The following is a 26839-nucleotide window of genomic DNA, read 5'->3' on the forward strand; positions in this document are numbered from 1 at the left end:
ATGTCACAGTCTCTTGAAACACCGTTGTGTATAGTCGAGAGAGAAAGGGTGAAAAAGGTAAATCATATCTTAGTATTACTATAAAAATGGCTTTTATCTTGCAGGCAGATAGCCTGAAAGGGTCTAAGGGTGCCCCTCCCAAGGGTCCCCAAACCATAGTTTGGGAACCACTGGTCTAGTTCAAATTTGTACACATTGGCAGTGTCTTTGAACATGTAAATGAAGAAATGGCACAGTACCGAGTAAGAGGATGTATTGTTCATTTTTAAAAATTGAGCCACTGAATCAAACGATGGCATCTTTTTCTAGAGCATTTCTCTACTCACTACTGCCCCCAAACCATTAGTATATTAAAATGATCCTTCCTGGTAATATGCCAAGCAGAATGACCCTAGGTCCAAATCTCTGTTTTGACCACTCTCTGTTTTCTATCTGCTCACTAAATATCTTCATCCATTTGCAGCTCAAATGCAAAACAGCTAAAATAGTACTTATTTTTTAAATGTTTGGTTTCTAATCTGGTTGTTAATGAAATACACAAATATTGCAGAAAAGCTGAAAATGCCAAAAAGTATTTTTTAAAAAAGAAAGAAATGTGTCCTATGTTTCCACCCTCTGGGAAAGCCATGGTCAACATTCTGGGCAATAGCCTTCTGGTCTTTTTATCATGCATATTTTAAAAATGCAGTGAAGTTCATATTTTAAAGATAATTAGTATATTTTATTTAAAAATATTTTTGGTATGAAAGAAATGCACATTGCTTAAGAAAATCTAGAACATACAAGCAAAATAAAGATAATGCTCATACTATGTTGATGTGTATAAGCAATCTTTATTCTGTGTGCATACTGTACCTTTTTTAAAAAAATGAAATAATGATTAGACTGCACATGCTGTTATATAACTTGTCTTCTTCGCAATTTATTTAGAACATCTTTTTATGTCACTCAGTATTCCTCAATCCCTCCTTGGCATTTTTATTATATGGCTGTACCATGGTTATTACCTTGAAAAATTACTATTTTAAGAATATTGTGATGAACATCTTAGCTAAATTTTGAACACATCCATGGCGGTTCTCTTTGAGTTAATGTTCTAGAAATGGAAATTCTGGGACAAAAGGTGTGTCAATTTGTTAGGCGTTGATACACCTTGTTTAAGTCCCCTTAAGAAAGGTGTTCTTTCACTAACTGTGTATGAGAGAGCCTGTTGTTCCCTACTCCCAACTTCACTGGGTAAATGTTACAAATCTTCATCAATTGTATAGGTGAAAAATACTCTCTCATCATTTTAATTTGCATTTCTTTGATTACTGTTGAGGTTGAACATTTTTCTTCTATTTTGTTGATCATATTTCTTTCTTTGTTAGTCTTACCTTTCTGTTCTTTGCCAATTTTCTATTAGTGTAATTATCTTTATGTTATAAATCTGTATTAATTTGTAAGAACTCTTAATAACTCTTTCTCATACATGGCTAAATACTGCCCCAGCTTGTCTTTTATCTTTCAGAATAGTTCAGAATGTTTTTCGATTGAAAGAAGTTCTGAGGTGTTACATAGCTAAGCACATTCTCTTCCTTGATAATTTCTGACACTAGAAATTAATAAGGCCTTCTTTATTCTAAGATCATTTAATTTTTAGTTGTATTTTCTTCCATGTCACTAGTTTAAACGTTGCAATAGCTCTTCAAAGTCTGCCACAAGGAGGACCTGGCCAATGCCTTCAGAAAATGACTGTTGAGGCTTATTAAATATAGATTAGACATTTGGTGAAACAAACCACTGAGGGTGTCCTGGAAAGGAGAGACATCTTTTATGTTTATTATTCACCAATTCCTTACACTACCTCCAGTAGCTCTGTTAACTCACTCTTTAAGACGTTTAAAATGAAAAAAGTGTTCACATTAGGTTTATGTTAAAATATTAAACCAGTGAGGTGTGATGACTCTTCTTACCTTTGCCAGAAAAGCAGCTGTCTTAGACAGGAAATACCTTTGTTACGTTCATAATGTACTTCTTGCAAGCACAGTGCATGGCACATAGTATGCACTTGACAAATGTGTGTTGGAGCTGATGTTTTACCAACGAGAGCTCTGTATATGCCAGGTTTGGGGTGAGAGAGTCAGGGATAATAAAGTCTGGACGTCACAGCTTCATATGAAGGTGGTGCAATGAAAGAAAAACTCCAAATGAAGGTAGAAACTACATTTCAGTTTTACTTTTTAGTTGACTGTAGAGATATTGATCTGCGTGTAAACATGAAACTGCCTCAGACCTGGGACAGTAGGATGTGGTGCTGAATACTGGAAAATATTCAGAGGAAAAAAATTCTGCTGGGCAGATCATTAAGCAAAACAGTGGCATCCACCCACTAAAAGAGACAAGGGGCACTACTCTACTTCATCTGGATGCTTTGGCATTTGTCCAAAGCAATAAAAATCAGATCCGGCTTGATCTGAACATAACAAGGAAGAAACAGTTCTCAAGAAGATCTTTTTTTCACGATGGGGGAAGAGAGAGGGTCATTTTGTATAATAATGGAAAAATCAATTATTTTTCAATCAGACGGAGTGTCCTCATAAATTTAAAGCTCAGAACAGCATGTGACATGCCTTCATAAAAACAATGACCACGAGGGAGAAGAGTAAAGGATCATAATCCCAAGGTTGCTACTAAGAAGGAAAGATCCAGGCCGGGCGCGGTGGCTCACGCTTGTAATCCCAGCACTTTGGGAGGCCGCGGCGGGCGGATCACGAGGTCAGGAGATCGAGACCACGGTGAAACCCCGTCTCTACTAAAAATACAAAAAATTAGCCGGGCGTGGTGGCGGGCGCCTGTAGTCCCAGCTACTCGGAGGCTGAGGCAGGAGAATGGCGTGAACCCGGGAGGCGGAGCTTGCAGTGAGCCGAGACTGCGCCACTGCACTCCAGCCTGGGCGACAGAGCGAGACTCCGTCTCAAAAAAAAAAAAAAAGGAAAGATCTTTCAAGAGGAGAACAACACTTTTCTTGCTAGTGTGTTTTCTGTGAATGTACACAGTGGTCAGTATGCACTGAATGTACATCATCCTGCATAATTTGCCTCTACAGAATCCTGTTCAATTGGCTTTCCATTTGGCTATGGCTTTTAAGTGACACACTGAAATCCTTTCTCTATAGCATGATAACGCAGCAGTAACACAGATAAACCAGAAACGTTGGTTTTTTTTTACTGGCAAATATACTATATGTAATATACATTTATATATATTAGCAAGAAAATAACCAAGAAAGTAGTAGAAATACTTTTGACAGAATTTAAAAGTTAAATTTTGGCCAGGTGTGGTGCTTCACACCTGTAATCCCAGCATTTTGGGAGGTTGAGATGGGAGGATTGCTTGAGTCCTGGGGTTCCAGACCAGCCTGGGTAACATGGCGAAACCCCATCTCTACAAAAAATACAAAAATTAGCCAGGTATGGTGGCACACACCTGTAGTCCCAGCTACTCAGGAGGCTGAGGTGGGAGGATTGCTTGAGTCTGGGAGGTTGAGCACTCCAGCCTGGGTGACAGAGCAAGACCCTCTCTCTCTCTCTCTCCAAAAAAAAAAAAAAAAAAAAAAAATTACATTCTAATTATGAAATTTTTGATCAACATAAAGATTGGAAAGTCAGCTCTTGCAAAAAGCTGCAAAGAATGTATGAACACTGGAAAGATGGTCAAGTCTGCGTGAGGGTTTGGGAGAATGCATACCCTGGGAAAATATGTGCTCCACAATTTCTTTAATATGTAAGACTCAGAATTTACAACCATTAATGCCTGTTTACAATATTTAAAAGGTGAATAAATAAATATGAGGCTGTCTACTCTGTGTAAACCCATGAGTCTGTTATCATATTCCATGTACACTGACATATTCCCTGTAGACTGGCCTCAGGGATGACAGCAGATTCATGATGGGCCTTATGTGCAGGAATGCCCTCTGCTTCACTTTTTAGCCAGCACTGATACACCAACACGCTAGCTATCCGAAGGCCCAAAGTACACCCCTTTCTGGTGTTTCCTCAGACCCTGGCACAGACAGGAGTTCAAGAATGTGAGGAATGAAGGCCCTACCTGGTGGACAGCAACTCATGAGGTATCAGGGTAGTCCTGTTAAATTAGTGCGGCCAACTGCTAATCCTTTTGTACCATGGGATTTGGGGGATTCTGTGTTTTCTAGAGGCACGGTCTCTGATGGATTCAAAAGAGAGCTGTCAATGTCTAACTGCAATCAGCATCACCCTGGCACTTCATAGGAATAACAAGGACCCTAGAACGCCAGGGCCACCCTCCATCCGGACACCTCCCTAACTGAAGTGCCCTATCAGTGAGCTGGGGTTTAGGAAGAAAGGAGAGCATTACAGTGTGTGTCTGAGGAAGAGGAGCGTGCACAATTCGAATGTCTCCAACTTTCTAGGAACAAATCCACTTAGAACGTCAGTCACACCCACAACAATATTTCTAGCACTCCAACTAACACCATAATTGAGAAGGAGATTCTCTGGTTTTATTTATGCTGAGAAGAGCTGTTTCCTCCCCAGAGAGTGACCTATTCTTTGTCTTATGCCAAGAAAGCCATAAGAAAAATGCTGACCTATGAAGGTGACACATCATGCTTAATCACTACTTTCAATTAAAACAATATAAAATAAAGCGCGTACTGAGCCACTCAGGCAGAACATAATATCCCAAGCAACAGACACACCTACTGAGACTTGACATTTCTGAGGAGTCTGGTTCCCAGCTGTGTGTGGAGAGTGAATCCATGACGTTAGATGTTGGGTTGCCCTGGAGAAACTTAGGGCGGAGCTGTCACAGCAAACTGCATTTGCTGATAACAGATTTCCCCAGTTGCCTTAGCTTTTCAATACACCAAACTCCAAATACTAGGAGCCAAAAAAGGTTTGCAGCCATGGATCTCCCCTCCTCCCCACCTCCAGTCATGACCCTGGGGCAGAATACCTGCCTACTTTCCAGTATTCCAACAGCTCACTTCTCAAAGGAGGCTTAACGCCAAGTGTTTAAGCTGGGGTGGGGTTGAAGCGGGAAAACTCAGCACTGGTTTCTTTCTCTTTGGCTCAGCTCAGCCAAACGAAAACTCCTCAAAAAAAGCAATTGCTTGTTTTTTTGCTGGTCTCTTCAGATAGGATAAAGCGGCCAGAGTCTCCCATAAAACTTGCATCTAGGGAAAGAGTGTAAGTGCACAGAGGGCTTTTCCAGCTTTCTCCAACCCCTGAAGCTGCCCAGGGCCCTTCCTGCCCATGAGAAGGCTGAGTAAATGACCATGAGAAAAGTCACCACTGGAAGAGGGTACCTTAGTAGAAGAATTTCAACAGGGAAATGGGCTTTCTAAAGTCTAGAGATTCCACATGCTCTTTTCACAACCAAACCATTGAACAGGGCTGTCCAACTCTACCACAATCCATATAACAGGCCTGCAATAACACACCTGTTTTTGTAGGCCTCCGGAAACATCTCTCCCCTGTTTTAAATCCTTCAGTGGCTCATAGGATCTGGCCTTTGCCTCCTTCTCTGGGCTTATATCTGACCACCTTCCACTAGCGCAGTAGTTTTCAACCAAGGGGTAATTCTGTCCCCGTACGGGACACTGGGCAATAATCTGGGAACATTTTTGGTTGTCACAATTAGAGTGAAGGGAAGGGGATGCTACAAAAAATCCTAAAATTCAGAAAAGAGTCTCTCACTGCAAAGAATTACCTGGTCCAAATACCAAGTGTCAAGGCTGAGAAACCCTGCTCCAGCCATACCAAACTCTTTGCTGTTCTCTGAGCACACCAGGCTTTCTCATATGCTTTTGTGCCTAAACACATTCCTTTACCTGGAATGCCTTGCCCCACCTTCCCTGTCCAGGAAATTACCATTTCCCATCTAGGATCCTACTCAAATGTCACCTCCTCTACATTGTCCTTCCCAGATTCCCCAGAGTTGGATGTTCCTTTTTCTGTGCCTCCAGAGCTTCTGGTACACACCTTGCTAGAACACACTCACTATGTTGACCCAAGACAGTCTGCACATGCTGAAGGCATCTCAAGTTGTATTCTTTGTTTATTCCCGTAGTGCCCATCTGGTAATAAATCACCACTCACCAATTTAATCAGGGAATAAATCAAAATGGAAAAGATGCACCTTACACTCTCTTGCAACTATGTCTAAGGGATAACAGTGTCCCCAACATTAAAAACAACAGCAGTAAATATGTATCAAGTGCTTGTAATGTGGACAGGTACCATATTAAGCCCTGGTACACGCAGCAACTCATTTCATCCTTACAATAATCCTATCAGGTAGGTATCATTATTATCAGCATTTTACAGATGGGGAAATTGGGGAACCAAGAAGTCAGGCCACTTGCCTAGGGTCACTGACACTAGCATCCGGAAAAAGTGATATTTAGTCCCAAGAAATCTAGCCCCAGAGTCTCAATATTCCAATATTCATGCCAAGGCAGTTATACTAAAACCCAGTATTTCAGCCACTCAGAGGCCCCTGGCAAGTATAAATGACACCTCCAGAGGACTACGCAGCCAGAGTAGCCACCAGCACCTGTGACCCTGCTTGTGGGGGATCACACGACTCTCCAACTCTGAAATGCTTCTGGCAGGAGAAGCAACCTCTTCACATCATGGAAAGACATATGTATTTCAGAAAATCATGGTACCATAAAGGAAATACAAGTGCTGATTCCTCAAAGTACCTCTTACCTTGTTCATGCTGCAGGGATGGGAGCAAGGGATCAGACATGTCACAATGCGAGGCAGCTCTTGAAGATTCTCCTCATTCCTGGAGCCCTCACTTTCTGAAGCAGACAGCTGCACTGTGAATATAAACAAAGAAGAAATCCATCAGCTGGTGCCCAGGAAGGCATAGAGCACTGCTGTGTGCAGTGGCACTTGCTGTCATGATGGCAATGATCCAAGTCTGCACTGTCCAACATGGTAGCCACTAGCCAGATGTGGCTATTATTGAGCACTTGAAAAGCAGCTAGTGCAAACGGACTCAACAGCTAGAACTTCCACAGATTTCCTAGAAAGGCAGTGTACCATAAGGGAATTCAGGTGGTCAGTTTTCCATGGGCCAAATGAACTAAACAGTCCAATTCCCCCCAAATAGAAAAAAGAGTCCACCATGTTTTTATTCATGCTATTTATTCTTTACATGAAGCTTTTGATTCATATGAATTACATTTTAGAGTAAAAGGGTCATTGTACAGTTTCAGGGTTCTTCTTTGTCTTTTTTTTTTTTTTTTGGCATAAAGTCTCATTCTGTTGCCCAGGTTTGAGTTCAGTGGCATGACCACAGCTCACTGCAGCCTCAACCTTCTGGGCTACAGTGATCCTCCCACCTCAGCCTCCCAAGCAGCTGGGGCTGCAGGTGTGCACCACTACATCCAGCTAATTTTTGTATTTTTTGTAGAGATAGGGTTTTGCCATGTTGCCCAAGCTGGTCTCAAACTCCTAAGCTCAAGTGATCCTCCTGCCTTAGCCTTCCAAAGTGCTGGGATTACAGGTGTGAGCCACCATACCTGGTCAGTTTCAAGGTTAATTTGTCAAATATTATGGGAAAATATTTAAAAAATGACTTCAGTTACTTAAATGGATTTGCAGCCTTTTCCTCTGAAAGGTGTTTACAGGTGGAACTGAGAGGAGAGCAAAACATTGTAAGGTTCCTGATACTCAATTTGTGTGTTATTTTTTAAAGTTGCATCTATGAAGGATTTATATATCTGCACCTTCCCATAATACATGGAATCGGAGGTTTAACTGGAACTGCAGTGCTTTTAAAAATGAAAAATACACTATTTTAAATTATAATATATTAAGAATATAGAAAATGTTCAACAGGAAAAGAAAAAGGTACTTATAACCCCACAAGCCCACCATAACCATCTTTAGTTCTTAGTAATCAGCCTTTGTCTACACTGGAGAATGACATGTCTGCTAACTAAGTACAGGACATGGAGAATTCCAAAGCTGTAGTCCCCATATTAACATCTTTCACTGCTAAGAAAATGATTTTGCAATTTACATTTTCAAAGATAAACTCCTACTCCAAGCACATTACTATTCTACGAACATAATATTACTACATTCCTTTTATAAATCAGATGATAGGGAGAGGAAATTGCAAATCACTCCTTGGCTACTTGAAATACAGATTCCGAAGAAAATACCACATGTGGATTAAAGACTTAAATGTAAGATCTAAAACCATAAAAACCCTAGAAGAAAACCTAGGCAATACCATTCAGGACATAGGCATGGGCAAGGACTTCATGTCTAAAACACCAAAAGCAATGGCAACAAAAGCCAAAATTGACAAATGGGATCTAATTAAACTAAAGAGCTTCTGCACAGCAAAAGAAACTATCAGCAGAGTGAACAGGCAGCTTACAGAATGGGAGAAAGTTTTTGCAATCTACCCATCTGACAAAAGGCTAATATCCAGAATCTACAAACAACTTAAACAAATTTACAAGAAAAAAAACAAACAATCCCATCAAAAAGTGGGCAAAGGATATAAACAGACACTTCTCAAAAGAAGACATTAATGCAGCCAACAAACTTATGAAAAAATGCTCATTATCACTGGTCATTAGAGAAATGCAAATCAAAACCACAATGACACACCAGTTAGAATGGCGATCATTAAAAAGTCAGGAAACAACAGATGCTGGAGAGGATGTGGAGAAACAGGAACACTTTTACACTGTTGGTGGGAGTGTAAATTAGTTCAACCATTGTGGAAGACAGTGTGGCGATTCCTCAAGGATCTAGAACTAGAAATACCATTTGACTCAGCAATCCCATTACTGGGTATATATCCAAAGGATTATAAATCATTCTACTATAAAGACACATGCAGATATATGTTTACTGCAGCACTGTTCACAATAGCAAAGTCTTAGAACCAACCCAAATGCCCATCAGTGATAGACTGGATAAAGAAAATGTGGCACATATACACCATGGAATGCTATGCAGCCATAAAAAAGGATGAGTTCATGTCCTTTGCAGGGACATGGAGGAAACTGGAAACCATCATTCTCAGCAAAGTAACACAAGAAGGGAAAACTAAACACCGCACGTTCTTACTCATAAGTGGGAGGTGAACAATGAGAACACATGGACACAGGGAGGGGAACATCATACACCGGGGCCTGTCAGGGGGTGGGGGGCTGGGGGAGGGATAGCATTAGGAGAAATACCTAATGTAAATGATGAGTTGATGGGTGCAGCACACGAACATGGCACATGTATACCTATGTAATAAACCTGCATGTTGTGCACATGTATCCCAGAACTTAAAGTATAATAAAAAAGAAAATACCACATTCAGTCATAGCAATAGCATATTTTAACAATATGTACAACATAGAGAGATCTTGGAATTCCAGCTTTGTAGTATGAATACATCCAAACATCTCCACATGTACATGATGCCTGGGTAATCACAGCTTCAAAGTCAAGAAAATTCAATATCTAATTCTAATTGATCTTAAAGTGACTGAAAAAAAAATGCATATAACTTTTACTCTTTCAATTTCTAGAAGCATGTGCTAATAAATTTCTTAGTTTTAAAGTAGAACTTTATACATGCTGTTTCCTTTTCAATGTATGTATCAATCCATGTAAAAACTACAGCCTAGCACTTAACTGGAAAGCTTGCCCAAATGCCTAGCAGAGATGCCTCATGTCACAATTCAATTTCTATGTACACATTGGTATCAACACAGGAAATGTGGGCACAAGAAGATAATAACAAACAGACAAGGATTCTTGAACATCATTTCCCTGAGGAACCCCACCCAGCTCCAATCATGCCACAATCCCCGTACTCTCAGAACTTGGATAAATAGCTTGCACTAAACTGATTACGGATCCCTTCCTGTCCCTGCCCCAACTGTTCCTATGTCATTTTCATGTATGTTGTTTTACAACCGAACCAGGCTAAAAACCCTCTGAGGGAAACATCAGACACACAGAACGTTTTAAAATAAATATTACAATAGTTTTTTCTTTGCTCTCACTCACAGGGCCTAGGATGATATAGACTCAAGTGTGGGGTCTTGAAAACAATGTTAATAATTGTTGCAGCTGCCTTTGGAGTTCTTTTAAAAAGGAAAACCTCTTAAGGCCAGGGTTGTAAATCTTTTAAAAAATATTAAGAATATCATACAACTGTATAGTACCCCAAACTGTACAATGCACTTTTATATATTAATACTCTCATTTAATACTAATACCAATCTGGGTGGTAGTTTTCCTAATTTGGAAACCAGACACAGAGAGGTAAAACAACTTTTCCTGGTTCTTGCTGTAATAAGCAATAGACTCTGGACTAGAAGTGACTTCATTTCAAGACACTACGGAAATAAAGCATGTGAAAGACCACAAATAAAAAATAAACACAACACACACCCCAAAAGAATGCACACCCCAAAACAACACACACACACACACACACACACACACGCACACACACACCAAGACCACCATTTAAAAGAAAACGCCTCAGAGAACAGATGACAATTTTAGAAACTGGGTCAGTTCAGTTCTGGACAGCAACCAAAAAGACTGGCCTTGTTCTATCAAGTACTTTCCATCTCCTTTGAAATCGAGGGAACCTGGTTGTTTTGCAGCCAATTCAGTTTATGAAGAAGCTTAGCGAAACCTACAGCTTAAAAAAGGAGACTGCATCTTAAATATAAAGTATTAGGAAAAAAGATACCTGACTTACCATGGTGGAATCAAGAATGTTTTCTTTTTTGGTTTATTATTCAATGTTTCTTTTTATTGTTTTAAGAAGTTGGATTCCTCTAGTACTGAACAAAAGGAAACTACAGATGTCTTTAAAGGGTGCCTTGAGAAAGTTAATCCCATAAGCCCGTGTGACTTCCACTCAGCTGATCCTAACAGTTGGTTCAATGGTCAATCTTAGACTTCTAAAAGGTTAATAAAACATAATCCGTCTTTCCAGGTGGACAGAAGTGTGGGTAAGAAGAAAGGTGGGCCGGAATTACAGAATCCCAGCACTTTGGGAGGCTGAGACGGGTGGATCACTTGAAGTCAGGAGTACCAGCCTGGCCAACATGGAAAAACCTCGTGTCTACTAAAAATACAAAATTAGCTGGGCGTGGTGGTGCAGGCCTGTAATCCCAGCTACTCGGGAGGCTGAGGCAGGAGAATAGCCTGAACCAGGAGGCAGAGGCTGCAGTGGGCCAAGATCGTGCCATTGCACTGTAGCCTGGGTAACAGAGTGAGACTCCATCTCAAAAAAAAAAAAGGCGGAGACAAAGTCTAAGAAGAAGAGAGAAATGACAAGAAAAGATGAAAGATACAAAGAATGGAGAAAAAGAAAGGGCGGTAGGCAAACAAAGACACTCAGAGATAGGTTTGGTAACGTGGCCAAGTGCCCCTCACCAGCCAGGTCCTCACTATGGAAGGGACCCAGAGATTCGGGCTCCTGGTGACAATTCCACATCCTATGGCTTCTCTGAGGGTTATACTCTGATGTCTCAGGTGTCAGCAAATGGGAGTTGGAGAAAACACCAGGTGTACCTGATACACCACTATTTATTTACCATCAACCTCCATCTACCATGGAGAGAAGCCTATTTTACTTGGATCACTGTTAATATGGTATAGAGGTATGCTGAGAATAACATAAGCCACCTTTAATCCTATGCTCTTTAAAGAGAAGCTTAAAAGTGTCAAGGGCTGTGTGTGTGTGTGTGTGTGCAAGTGTGTATGTTCTGCTGGCCCTTGAAAATGCAACTAATACTGCCAATACTGAATGGAATATGGTGAGTTGGGCTTTTCTCCCCACTCCAACTCCCACCCCCTTCTACGATGTCCATTCTAGAAGCCTTCGGTAATATATCTCAAAGCTGGGTAGCTCAGGCACTCCTGTGGGAGATAGATAGGCCAAAAAGAGCAAGCAGGTCACTCTTCGCAGTGTTAAAGGTCTCACTAGCTTTTAGACATAACACGCCATGAGGCCAGTCTGTGGGATGGACTCTTGTTCCTACCCTTCCCACCACCACGGCCAGCAGCTTAGGCAGAGGGCTGGAGCATGAGGGCCTATGCCAGGCCCAAGAGCTTTTGGAGAAGGAGTAAGTGAAGTAATACAAGGTGAACAGGCTCTGAAGTCTAGAAAAAAATGCTGTTGCATCTAGGACTTAGAAACTTGGGAAATCAGATAGACAGGTGAGAGCAATATCCCAAATTTCCTCTACTCTATTTTAAGGGGTGGAGTAATTCACATGGCTTTGGAGTTATGTCTGGACAATCTTCAACTGGAGACTTTAAACTGAAAAAAATATAAGGCCATTTTATTACAGAAAAGCTAATCCCTCCCTTCTACAATAGGTGGCATGGTGCTGGGATTAAAGGATCCAAAGGCAAAGAAACTAGACTCCTGCCCTCTTCCCCCAATGCATACACACCTTCTCTCCAAGTGGCTGGCTCATTCCCTGCTTCCTAAAGAAGAGGCAAGAGGAACAGAGTGGAGCTTGCCAAGGAGATTCCTGCAGGTCCCTCTCCATCCTCAAAGTTACAGCAGATGTGTGGCTGTGGTTCTCCATGACTTCAGTGTCCTCGCCACCCCCACATGGAGGCAGCAAACACACTATAACATGGTTCTGCCCCCAGAGACCAGACGTTTGCCATTCTGCTTTGCTCCCCTGTGCGCTGCCCTCACAGCATACCACGGAAAACAGACACTCTAATCCAGAACGACAACAGCATCTTCCCATCAAGCATCATCAACGGCCTTCCTCCCCAAGGATAGGTTAGGTAATTTGAAAAGGAATGTTCTGAAATTTTAACTAATATATGAGTTATGGTTCAATAGGAAATGGTGATAAAGAGAAGGAAACAAGAGGATTACAAATTATAAAAGAGAGACACATTATTGGTAACACACACACACAAATGGTCTGAGAGCCAGAAGGGGAGAAACAGAGGCCAGGAAAGGGCCAAGAGTGACAAGTGGTAGAGTGTCCGTCACTTTCATACACCCACTTCTGGCACACAGGCTAGGGGGTTCTTGCACTTGGTCAAATGATAAGTCAGGATATCTAATATTTAGATTCAGGGCTATCACTGTAAAATGTAAATTGCAGTCTCCAGTGATTTAGGACTATCTCAATTTAAAGGCAAAACACAGAGGAGCCCCAAGAGGTTACTTGGCCCAGCCCACTTTCCTTGCCTAAGTGACTATTTAAACCAGGGGTCACAAATTCAGATGACTGCAGGGGTCAAGAAAGAATGAGATGAGTGAAAGGTCAGGTCTGGGAAGACAGTGAGGAATGGGGCATCTGGGGAGTCTGCTACTCAGCTCTAGCCCCAGCAAAGCAGGAACAAGCCCCATGTGCCAAGAGCTTCTGATACTCAAGAAACAGAGTTGAAAGACTGTGTAAAATAATTTGCTGTTTTAATGTTGGAAACTCATGCTAATACTTTGGAAATTTTGTAGGAGTTGGGTCTGGTTGGCTAGTTTGCCTCTTCTACTGCACACCTTCCATGTCAGTCAGGGGATTCTTTGTTCCTGTAAACCTCCGGGAGAGAAAACTCTCTACCTGCCTCTTGGCCCCTCTGGGTTGTACTGCTAGGGCTTCACTGCCCACAGAAAGCCAGGGAGAAGAGAAGGCAAAGAGAGATGGGGCCAAGTCAGTCTGAATATCAACTCCACCTCTTGGAATGTAATTTCTGGCAAGTTACTGGCTCTCTCTCAGTCTCTGTTCCTTTATCCTTAAAACTGGGGGAAATTCTTTATACCTCTGGAGATTCTTTTGAGGATTGTTTTGAGCATTTCATGGAAGAGATCTTTTCTATTTTGTACTAGTGTCCAAATACCCAGCACCTATCCCGCTGCCTTACATACAGTAGGCACTCAATATATGCCAAATTTAATTATAATGTTTGGGAAGATCTCCCGTAAGTCCGGCACCAGTTGAACCTATTTCTTTTCATTCTCTCCTCTTCTGATGCTTTAATGTCAATATTCATGTCTACTTCTCACTTGGTCAGAATATTTTGAAATTAAACTTTATAGAAGTCCAAATTAAGAATAAATACTGAAGAGTTTTTTCTTAAGAAGCATGGCATACTTTTAGGTCAGCAAGGCACTATTTGGGTACTACTGGCGACAGCTTTTTGTGCACTTTAGAAGAAAAAAAACTAAACACAAGAGATTTCATTGTCCTATTAATAAATTAAGGAATCATGCATTAAGTTTAGCATTCTCGTGTTTGCCAATAATGCACATCACTGCATGGGGAGTACACAGTGGCTATTCCAGGCAACTCTTGATCCATTTGTTCACTTTGGATTGAGAAGGCTGAATTATATTCATCTAGAACAGATGTTTACTAACCATGTCTTATTTACCTGGGTTTCTTTGATTTTATGCTGAAAGAATCCCAGAGCCCTCCAAATAATTTCAACTTCCCTCTCCCTTGGCGGGGTGGTGGGGGGGAGGTTTGCTGTACAATTCAGGCAAACATTTCCTATGATTTGGTGAGAAAGTGAAATAACAGACAGCCTGGTGGGTTACTTCAGAGTGACCCACTGCAACGGGAGCACTGTTAAAGAAGCGTTAAAGGGGACCAGCTCTCTCTCCAATAAAAAGTTTCTAATTAAGGAACTAAAATATTCTCAAGATCATCTTGGGGACAAGCTATAAGTAGGATTGTCACCTTAATTGGGGCTAGTGCTTACAACTGAAACTGCTTAGCAAGCCAGAATGGGTTATACGCCTTGTTCCTCTTGAGAAGAAACTTTCATTAATCTGCAGGAAGAAAACTCTATTTGGCCTGATGGGCTCTGCTGGAAAGCAATCTCAGAGGTTCACTGTTAACCTCTGCTTTTCTGGGGCTTAGATTCTGTCTTTTTTTTTTTTTTTTTTTTTTCCCTGAGACAGGGTCTCACTCTGTCGCCCAGGCTGGAGTGCAGTGGTGCCATCTTGGCTCACTGCAGCCTCAACCTCCCAGGCTCAAGTGATTCTCCCACCTCAGCTTCCCAAGTAGCTGGGACTACAGGTGTGCGCCACCCATGCCCAGTGAATTTTTTGTAGAGACAGGGTTTTGCTATGTTGCATAGGCTGGTTTCAAACTCCTGGGCTCAAGTGATCCTCCTGTGTTGGCCTCCCAAATTGCTGGGATTATAGGCATGAGCCACTGCATCTGGCCATATTCTGTACTTATTATCAGCATCTCCTTAGTGTGGCTTATTCTTTTTGAGGGAGTACCATGTCCTGGGTTGTTAAGCCTCTCCACAGGGATCTAGTGTTTGCCTCCACTATGGCCTGAGGGCTTTCAATGCTCTCAAACCAGTTTCTACCAAAACAGCTGAAGTTATACCATGCAGGTAGTAGTGTAACTATGAACCCCAGAGCTATTCAAACAGTGTAATCCTGGGTTTCCATCCCCCTGGTCTGTGCCCCAACACACAGACTTAAAGCCCCAGACAGACTGGGGAAAATCTTCTTGCCCCCCTTTCACAAGCAATTCCTGTGTGAGTATAGACACTATAGCCCCTAGAGCCTAGAGCCTATAGCTGGGTCTGAAACACTCTAAGGCCAGTGGCATCAATGTCTTCTGGCACCTAAGAATTTCCCTGTCCTGCTTTAAAGCTCATATGTACTTGAAAATATTTAACCAATATAATACCTTAGGACTTTTTGGGGTGGGTGGTCAGAAGTAGGCCAGGCTGCATGGGCTCAGTATACCATTCTGCCAGAATTGGGTTCCCTAAATGCAATTCTGCCATATTTAGGTCCCATATGTAGCCATTTGTAGCTGTCATTTAGGCTACAACTAGAATTATGTTCTTTGTAGCCTAAGCTAATTGCTGTGACTCTTTCACTAACTCATCCTCATTACAGAGTGCCACTGGGGGGAGAAAGTGCTTATGGGTAGCCCAGGCCTTGAGAAACCTACCCTTAGCCAGAAGCAGCAGGTCCAGGCAATTACTCCAAGGAAACAGGTCACCTTTCTTCCCAAGGCTGCATTTTCCACACCCAACTAAGTCTGCCCTCAGTTCTGTGGAAAGGAATCTGCCTTCCATTAACTTTTCCATGATTTAGAACTGGATGACTGCACACTGATGTTTTAGTAGAATGAGAGAAGCAAAGACAGCAAGAAATGCAACAAGGGCACAACCACCTTAACACATCAGGGAGGTCTGCAGGGAGTCACTGCATTCTCCAACAGCAAGCAGCCAAGAGAACAGCCACAGAAAGCAGTTCCAGCAGCTGACCCTGGGGTCCTCTCTGATCTCATTACAGCAGTTGACACTAGTCCTCACAAAACAAACAGAGGAAATTTATGCTTGCCTTAGCTGTGGAAAGCTCCACATTCCTTATTAACGAGAGTTTCAGCTTCTGAGACCACAGTCGCTGGAATGGGGAGGAGGTCGGCTGTGCTCCCAAGAAAGAACTGTGGCTGCTGCCTTGCCCTCTTTCTGGGGCTGGATACACAGGCAGTGAGCCTAGGGCCTAGGCTGTCTGCTCAGGTGACTGGGGGGAAGTTCCCTTTCTGCTAATGTCGACTTCCCTCGGCTCAGACGGTGGGGTCATTTCCTCTTAAACAGCACTGGGAAACTCACTATAAGGGAGTCTTGAGGGGTTCCACCCGCTAAGGTCGGAATTCCAAGAGAGAGGTTGTTCTGCATAACCATACTCAAAAGTACTCTTGCCTGCACCTTCAAAAACTTTACTTAACTTGGAATTCCAACTTAAAACATTACTTCATATCCTTTAATTCAATCTTAGAAGTAACTGAGCAGCCAGCTCATGACGTAAAGAGTGAGCTTCTAAACCAGAGTAAGAATGTGGAGCAGAAGTTCTGAACCAGAGTGGTTTTGTCTCCCAGGGGACATCTGGCAATGCTGTAGACATTTTTGGTTGTCATGACCCGGGGGAGGGTGCTACTGGCATCTAGTGGGTGAGACCAATGATGCTACTGAAGATCCTACCATGTACAGGACACACCCCATAATAAAGAATTACTGGTCCAAAACGTCAATAATGCTGAGATTGGGAAACCCTGACTGGGAGGGAACATTCAAGGATATGGGTAGACTTAAAATCATGCCAACTCATAATCACATTATAATAATGTGGTATCATGCAACTTGGGGTCCCCAAAATGTAAACAATTAACAACCATGAAAATTTACCAGTTCTCTCCTTGAGCAAAGTAAAAGCTGTACCTTACACAGAGTAAGATCATTGGAGTTGCCTGAGAAGAAGTGGAACAGCTTCGATGCTGGACTATGTTATCATCAATATCATCAGTGCCTTGTTTACTCCAGGTCAAGGTGTGATCTGAGTGTCTACTATCAAAATTCAGTGGTAGCTATTAACAGAAGGAGTTTACATGTGAAGCTCTATGGTCACTGAAACTGTCTAAATAACCTAAGAATATCTAGCTCTGGAAAAAATTGCAAAATGTTTCAACTTTTAAAATACCAACAAAATATGAGGAACCATTTTGATGTTGACCTACATTCTATCTAGGGTGGCTACAAGAAATAGCTGCACAATAGGATTCTAAATAAATGCAGAATTCCAGAAATGCATCATAATGAAAATAATCAGGGTGACTATTTTGAAATGCTCCCCATTTCTGTTTTTCTGTTTTCAAATATTCCCTCTCATCCACGTGGCATATTTTCATTATATTTGTTGTAACAATGTACATTTAGATAACCTACTCACTATTCTTTTATGCATTCTTTTACTCCAGCCAAAAAGGGAAAAAGTCCCCATCCAAACAAAGCTAATGCATGTAAGCAAATTTGAAGGAAAAAAAGAATTTCATGAATGAGCAGGAGACAATTTTTTAATGGAATGTTTTAAAGGCTTGTGGTATAAACGGTAAACAAAATTGATTCACTAACATTAACACTGTTTGCCATGATGTAAGAATTGGTCTTTTTTATAATGCCCCAGAAGCTAAAGGAAAATAAATACTGTGATAGGGAAAAATAATACCTTACTTGGCATTTTGAAGTCATTGCTCAATCCTTCTTGAGCAAGAAAACCATAGTAATGACTTTGTTTTACCTACCGCAATTATGGTATACCTCGCAGCAATCCTCCACAATATTTTCCTCCCTCTGTTCAAGTCCTGCTAAATAATCTCTGGAAACCATTAACCAAGAGCACGGTTCCAATTTTCCTGTTCTCCCTCCCCTGCTGCCTCAGTGTCATGTTGGCGTCAGGACAAAGCAAACTTGTATGACATCACAGAGCAAACTCATTTTCTGTAAACCAGCCCCTTGGTAGTTTACCGCTACTGGAACCCAACGCTGTCAACAGTGTGGTCTTTGTTTGGTGGGTGTTGCTCTAAAATTTTTTTTTAAAAGTTTCCCAACACCTCCTTCTTCTTTTAAACAGAGGCAAGCTGCTGGAGGCGCCGTCCTCGCCTGGCCCGCCCCACTCTGTAAACTAGACATTACCTTATACACAAATGACTCTAGGCATTCCTCAGTCTAGCTGCCTCACTGCAAAATTCCTACGCTCCTCAGCAGCAGGGCAGCGCACATTCCCCTGGCTTCCCCTCTTTCCTCTTCCCCCACCCTCCTCTTTTTCTTTTCTTTTCATTTTTTTTTTTTTTTAATTTCCACTGCCTCACTGTGTTTTTGTGTAAATGATCTCACATGACTCAACAAATCCATCTGCCTGAAGCAGGCCAAGTCTGGAGCCCTCCCAGGAGGGAGGAGAAGAATTGCTTTGTGGAAAGGACCTGGAGCTCTGCCCTTTCTCTGGCTCGAATTACCCGCCTGTCAGGCCTGACGGATTTGGCTAAAAATAAAAGGAAGCGGGCCGTGAAAAGCAGATGAATGGGCTCAGCAGTTCCTTAGATAACACAGGCCTGCTGTTGCCCAAAGCTCCCCAAACAGAAACTTCAAATGCAGGGCCTCTGAGTGCAGTGATGTGGCTTCCAGGTGAACGAGGCCTGTCAAATCCACTGGAGTTGGGGGACATGGCCTGGGCTGTGAATTTCGGTTTCCTTTCCGTGTGTGTGTGTGTGTGTGTGTGTGTGTGTGTGTGTATGTCACACAGAGAGTGAGAGCACACGCGAGAGAGATTGAGAGAGAGAGAACCAGTCTAGTATTAAAAGGTTCTGAGAAAACAGTAGACTTCAGTGGAGTGAAGGCTTGCAAAAAAAGAAAAAAATTAGTTGTTTCCACTACTAAATTATCCTTCTCCCCACCTCCAACACCAGACATTTTCAGCCTCTCTATGACGTCACTTCTCTGTTTAGAGCCAGCAAAGAGCTAAAAGTCCTTCTTGTAAGTGTATGCCCAGTGCCTGCAGTGGGTATTAAGCACTTAGGTTGGCAATGTAATGACACACTGTAACAATCTGTAATATGAGGCAGTCAGCAAAGCCCTGGCTCTGAAAGCTATTTCTCCCGACCATTAACCATATGTTTGGCTCCTCAGATAGCCAAGCGGGTGTTCCAGCTTACCATCTGGTTTCTATCCACACAAGCAACTGCAAAGCACAGGCTATGTCCCTCTGGAGCTGTGTGTTTCTTTTTCTCTCTCTTTTCCGCTCTTCTCTTCCCCTTTCCTCCTCCCAGCTCCTTTGGTTCCCTCTGCTAAAGAATTCTCTGCCATTCATCACATGCAAAGAAAACTTTACCTGACATGGCAGCGGCAGAGCCATTAAGAATGCACAGCTGTATTGTAAACACGCCAGAGGGCCATTTACCATCCACGGAATCTGTACAAGTCAGGCTCTACCCCTTCCTCATCTCCTACTGAGTGCTGACACTTGATCCAGCATGTTAAAAATAGGTACATTCTTGAGAGATCCAGGGGTTGCTGTGATGCCCTTCATACTCACTTCATATTCTGGGAGTGTGGCTTTAAAACACACACACACACACACACACACACACACACACACACACACACACACGCTCCCGAAGTTTGCCTCTGCATTCAATCTGCCTGACGTCAGTCTCACACAGGATGACATACCACCACTGCAAATAACCAACTTAACTACAGGTTTTGATTCTTTTTTCTGCACTAAGGATTTGATCCCAAGTGTGTATTTTTCTGAGTTTTTTTTTTTTTTTCTCCCTAAACAGCCCACATTGAAAGAAATGACACTTTAGAAGAATAAGAACATGCAGCCGCTTGTAACAAATTGACAACCTGCAAAACTTACGCTTATTTACATCTGCACTTTTTAATAGTACACAGCAATGAAATGAAACCTGCTATCAGAATTTATAGAATTTTTTTGTTCACAATGTTTCCGAAGTATTTACCCCAGAGTTTCTCTGTTACAGGATTTAAGGTACTTTATAACTCTACACATTTTTAAATGTATGAAGGAAGATGTATTTGATATATAGAAATTAGGTCATTTTTCTTCCTGTCCCCCTAAGGATAAGGTCTGCATTAGCAGCCCATTTTACCGAATTAGGAAATTAAAGTTAATTCTTTCCCACACACTGAAAAAATAAGGGCTGGTTTCTAACATATCAAGAACAAAAGAAAGAATATCATTAAAAAGTGACTAACCAGAATGTCAGATTTTATCAATGTGGCAGAGCTACAGAGTATTTGTCAGGGGATGACTGTTTATTCAGGCTAACAAGGGTGCCAGGAAGGCCACTACCTGTGTAAACTTCTTAAACCCACTGCCTTTGTCAGTCCTCATTTCCATGATCTGAAATAGGTGTTGTGTTAGCTATTTCTATCAATAAGGGACATTAAAATTCTGCTGCATGTAGGTTTTTAGAGAGTGACAGAAAAAGGAATTTTTAATTTCAGAAGCCTTAGGAAAATTGTCCACAGACGACAGCATCTATTAAATGCTGTTTGAGGTCTCAAAACCATAATACAAACTTTAAATTGCATTAGCTTGACTCCCAAGAAAAACAATGACAGTACAGTTAATAAAAAGAAAGAAAAATCAGCAATTTACAACTTCAGTATTTTCATAGTTCACTACCCGGTTTTCTAAGCACTGCAGAATCATTTTATTACAGGTATTTGTGCTTTTCATAAATACTGGTGCCTGGGCCCCTTTCCTCCAGCTCAATTATACAAGGATCCCTGAGTGGGGAGGTATTTTTGAAAAGCTTCCCAATTTTGTGCAACTAAAGTTGAGAAGTGTTGCCTTATGTGAACTAACATGATATTTGAAACCATCTCATCAAAACCAAAATGAAACCTTTGGTATAGAAATGTAAATGAAATTTAGGAATAGAACAGTAGCTTTCCAAACTTGTTTTGAAGTGAAATCTTCAATCAAACAAATCTTATATGAAATCCCTATAAGTGAGATAGGTAAAAAGCAGTAATTTATACTGTCCTTTTATACTTTTATTCTGTACAATATTCATGGATTTTGTAAGTTCAAAGTTATAATTCTTTAATCATAAGCCACCCAGTGAGAAAAAGGAGGCCATTTTATTGAGCAAAAAACCTGAAATTGAGGTTAAGGCTGAAAGGTCCAGTCCTATACACCTCAGCATCTAAGTTTTTCCATGGCCAATGGTTAAGACGATCAAGGTCTGATGTATATAAAAATAGCAGTGTGTGTAGCAGGATGAAAATTAGTTCATAAGTTAATGTAATAAACATCCATTAAGTGCTTACTACACACGAGGTACTGCCCTGAGGTCATCAGAGAAATAAGTTGCAGCCTTTCCCTTGAGGAGTCTACTTAAGAAGACACCTAATGGCAGAACAGCAAGACAAGTGCCAAGAATGGAGGTGCTGAGAGACACTATATGGGAAGGAGTGGCTAATTCTGCTTGACGAAATAGGGCATGACGTCACCAGCAAGGGACAATTAAGTCAGGTCCTAAAAGTGTAAGCAGTATTTTTGACACCCAGAAAAGGAGGGACATTTCAGAAAGAAGAAACTGAATGTGAAAAAATTAAAACCCGTAAGTATAAACAGCGTTGGTGAGTCTCGGGGTTATGAGAAATTCTGCGAGGGACAGGAAGGGCTGGGAGATACGGCCAAAGAGGTAACTGAGTCCAGGTTATGAGAAACTCGAAATGTCATGATAGAGCTTAGACCAGCGCTGGCCAACAGAAACACAAGGGGAACTAAACCTGTAATTCAAAACTTTTTAATAACCACATTCAACAAGTAAAAAGAAAAAGGAGAAATTGACTTCATATTATTGAAAAAAGTATTATTTTAACATGCTATCAATCTAAAAAGTATTAATGTGCTATTTTACATTTTGTTCATACTAAGTCTTTGAAACAGGGTGTGGATTTTACACTTATGGCACATCTCAATTTGGACAAGGCACATTTTAAGAGCTCAATAGCCACCTGTGGCTAGTGACTATTACATTGGAAAGCACAGGTTTAGCCCTTATTCTGCAGGCAGTGCAGACTGAAGGATATGCTTGGTTTTATTTCATAAGACAATGGCAACAACGTGGCGAAGCAGAAACATTGGGTCTGGGAGAGGGCTTTTGAGGTGGCTTCTGCAGTCCATGCAAGGGACACAGAGAAGAACAAGGCTCAGAAGAGGGAAGTGGCAAGTAGGATGCCATGGAAGAGTCAGAGTCAGAAGATACTGGTAAAAGGAATTCAGAAAACTTTAGAAGACTGTATGTGAGGGATCAAGTGAAGGACTCACAGAACCATTAAATTTTTTTTCAAGCTGAAATTTGTGCTTAGAATGAAAGGTCACTGATTGTGTATTTAATATTAAGTTTCATTGTTCCTTTCAAGCTTGCTTCCTTCTGCAATAGAATGCAATGTCATTTATGTAGGATACAGTAAATTCCTCTTCAAAGAACCAATATGGTATGTTCAGTATGTTCAGCTCCCCTGTTCTTTGTTCTCCATTTTAAAGTTTAAAACTTCCTCGTTCTTTATGTCTCCTTGCCCCTAGTTTCAGTAAACAACCCCCTCCTAGCCTCTATCATCTGCTCTGTTCTTAGTCATCCTTAGTCACCTGCACTGTCCTTAGTCATCCTTTGTCACCTGCTCTGTAACAGTCCTTCCTGCCGAAACTACTCGACCTGCCACTCCGGCGCGCACCCCTGCTCTCTTTAAAATAGCCAATCAGAATTAGCTTAGACTGTGCAGTCCAACCCTAGCCAACAGGGGAAAGACACAGCAGTAGGGACTAGCTGCATTAAGGATAAGACCCATTTCCCCTTCCTTGTCCAGTGTGCTCTCACGATTGCTCCATCCATGAGACACACCCTTCTATAGAAGTAAATTGCCTTGCTGAGAAAACTTTTGCCTGGGTGCTATTTTCACCTGATGGCACTGAGCATTTACTTCCAACACTTAATAAACATGTGCTGAGTACCCACCACATGTTAGGCAATGCTGGGCACTGGGGAAGCAAAGCTACGATGCAATTCTTACTTTCAAAGAGCTCAAATACAGTGTAGGAGACAAAACAAATTACAACAGAGCATTAAGTACATTAATAAACAGATCTGTGAAGAGGCCTACAAAATGTTCCATAAAGTATAACTTAGAACTGTTTCATATAATGTATTCAATGGCACTTGTGAGATGGAGTGGGGCTTCCAGATAGTAAGGCTTGTATCAGTTGACTTTTTTGAGACAGGGTCTCACTGCAGTTACCCAGGCTGGAGTGCAGTGGCGTGATGTCAGCTCACTGCAGCCTTGACCTCCTGGGCTCAGGTGATTCTCTCACCTCAGCCTCCCAAGTAGCTGGGACTACAGGCACACACCACTACACCCAGCTAATTTTTTGTATTTTTTTTTAGTAGAGATGGGGTTTTGCCATGTTGCCCAGGATGGTCTTGAACACCTGGACTCAAGCAATCCACCTGCCTCGGGCTAAATGCTGGGATTACAGGTATGAGCCACCAGGCTCAGCCTCAATTGATTTTTAAAAGTGATCCAGAATATGATTTACTTCTGTATTTGGCTGCACTGTATTAAGAAAATCCTGATACTCCTAAATACAGATAACACTCACTATCTGAATCTCTGCTCTCAAAACTCAAATTTTCAGACAGATCTCTTGCTATTTGCTACTCTTACTACTTACGATCTGAAACTGAGAAACGAAGCTGATATGAATATAAGAAGTTCAAATTCCTTCGCACTGGAATTCACAATGGGAAATTTCGGCACCTGAATTCTGGAAATGAGCAGATTTGAATTGTAAGGCACAGTTGTATTGGAAATTATAACAGTTCTTTAGTATTTCATTTGATAATCTCATAATATGCCTCAAACTAATCTAAAAGCTTGGAGAAAATGCAGTAGTCAAGATTTTTTTATTTCAAATTTTAATCACTAATGATAATTTGACAACTATTTAAGGTAAAAGTCAGAGTATCCAAAATGTAGAGTGGGTAGACATGATCCTCTAACAGAATATACGTCACTAAGTGATCTGTGTGTTCACTTATTGTACAACTAGCCATTAATCCACATAGAAGCCTCCATTCCACAGAGGCTCTGAAATGCTGCCTGGCAAGTCATCAAGTGTGCTGAATATGTGTGACAAGAGGAATTTGCCTGTTCAATTTATGATCAGGCTGGAATATGAAAAATACTGGGATGGAACTTTCTAATCAATGATTCATTTATTTATAAGAAGTTCAAATATATAAGCCAAAATAGTGGAAAACACTATTTCAAGGTTGACTTGGCAGTCCAATTCAATGTGCTGGTGGTCTTAATGTGTTAAAATTTGGTATGTAACACATTTGTGTGCATTTTATTATAGTTATAAAACATAGTTTAAAATATATTAAAATGAAATGCAAATTAAATGTTTGCAGAGCCTCTGAAGTATCTCCAGGGAACTTCTGCAGACCAGAGTCTGAAAATCACTGGCTTAGGGACTTTGAGGTTAAAATGTAAATGGAAGAACAACAATTTGGTGCACCTGCTATTTTAAGGATCATCAAGTCATTCCCAAACTTCAGCCTAGGGCAGAAACCATTCCTCATTATCCTAAGAGCAGTGAAGCTGAGAAACAAAACTGCAGAAAGTGTTTTAAGATTCTCTGGTGAGTTAGAATTTAAAAGGCTGGGACCAAAATTTGAAATACATTATTCATTTCTCAGTGTTGTTCATCCATTAATTCATTCAACAATTTATTGAGCACCTGCCACCAGGCACTGTTCTAGAGGCTTGAAATACATTGTAAAAACAACAACAACAACAACAACAACAAACCAAAAAACAAACAAACAAAAAAAAAGGTTGGGCATGCTGGCTCACATCTGTAATCCCAGCACTTTCGGAGGCCGAGGCGGGTGGGTCACTTGAGCCCAGGAGTTCAAGATCAGCTTGGGCAACATGGCAAAACCCAGTCTCTACTAAAAATACAAAAAATTAGCCAGGCATGGTGGTGCATGCCTGTAGTCCCAGCTACTCGGGAGGCTGACGGGGTAGAATCACCCAAGCCCAGGCCCGGGAGTTCGAGGCTGCAGTGAGTTGTGATCATGCCACTGCACTCCAGCCTGGGCAATGGCAGTGATATCCTGTTTTTTAAAAAAAATACAGACAAAATTCCCTATCTTTGTGAAATTTAGAGTTTAGTGGGGAGAGACAGACAATAATCACAAATAAGAAACTTGTTGTAAGGTAATAGGTGACAGGTGCACTGAAAAAAATTGGGAGTCAGGCAAACACCACATGTTCACACTTATAAGTGGGAGCTGAACAATGACAACGCATGGACACAGGGAGGGGAACAACACATACTGGGGCCTGTTAGAGGGGGGCGGGGAGGGAGAGCATCAGGATAAATAGCTAATGCATTTGGGGCTTAATACCTAGGTGATAGGTTGATAGGTGCAGCAAACCACCATGCCACACATTTACCTATGTAACAAACCTGCACATCCTGCACGTGTATCCCAGAACTTAAATAAACAAAAATTGGAGTCAGGAATTAGAACTGTGGTGGAGGAGGAAGGCTGCAATTTTACATAGGATAGTCAGGGTACGCCTTATTGAGAGAAAGTAAAAGAGGATCAGAGATCTGAAGGAGGGGAGAGGTAAACCAAGAGGCCATCAGTTCAAGCAGTGGTTCTCCAAGTGGGGTCCTAAGGCTACCAGCATTACCCTGAAACTTGTCACTAGCTCAGAAATGCTAAAGAGGCACCCAGCGGTCTGTTTTTGCAAACTCTCCAGGTGATTCTGATGTGCCCTAAAGTTTGAGAACTACTGCCCTAGAGAAAAGGCCCTAAAATAGGAGTGGGTCTAGGATGTTCTACAGAAAAAGGGGTGAAACCAGGCATCTGGAGGTGAGAGCCAGGAGGACGGTGGTGGCCACAGCATGAATAGCTTTATGATCACAGCAAGGCTCTGGTTCCAAGAGAAAAATGTGGAGCTATGAAGGATTTTCTTCAGGAGCACACAGCCTACATTTCAAAACATTCATGTTGGCTGTTTGGTTGAGTGGAAGCACTACATGACTTGCCTCAAGAGGAGACTCCCTGACTGCTCAACTCCATTTTGGGCAGTGGTATGCTGCTAAATGTTTAAAAACAGACTCTGAGGGTGAGGAGCACCAATTTGTAGTGTTTGTTGATTTCCATGGTGTAAACTCTCCCACCATGGCTGATTTCAAGCTGCCAGTATGACTCACTGAACATGGAGTTGTGAAGAGATATGCATAAACGACTCACAATACTGACTCTAGTCCCAACGTCACTGCTACCACCGAGAACATTTAAAAATAAGGGAGAATTTTGTAAATCTGATTGGAAATGTGAATGCTATTTTATAAATCTATATAAATGCAATGTCTTCTATTGGTCTATTACTGTCAATCAAATACAGAGCCC

General features: G+C 41.5%; 1 protein-coding gene across 2 annotated transcripts in view; it reads right to left on the reverse strand.

Moving 5' to 3' along the window:
- The window catches only part of BACH2 (BTB domain and CNC homolog 2), a 373691-nt gene that overhangs the window by 276964 nt on the left and 69888 nt on the right, over window positions 1–26839 (reverse strand). The window contains exons 1-2 of one of the 2 annotated variants that reach the window (XM_055258932.2): window positions 24079–24136; window positions 6741–6853 (exon numbers count right to left, since the gene is read on the reverse strand). The gene's annotated coding sequence lies outside the window, so the exon portion shown is untranslated. Of the gene's footprint in view, window positions 1–6740; window positions 6854–24078; window positions 24137–26839 lie in introns of those variants that run through there. The other variant, XM_055258931.2, reaches the window with a different exon arrangement.

This window comes from Symphalangus syndactylus, chromosome 2 (assembly GCF_028878055.3).
Source record: "Symphalangus syndactylus isolate Jambi chromosome 2, NHGRI_mSymSyn1-v2.1_pri, whole genome shotgun sequence".
Lineage (NCBI taxonomy): Eukaryota > Metazoa > Chordata > Mammalia > Primates > Hylobatidae > Symphalangus > Symphalangus syndactylus.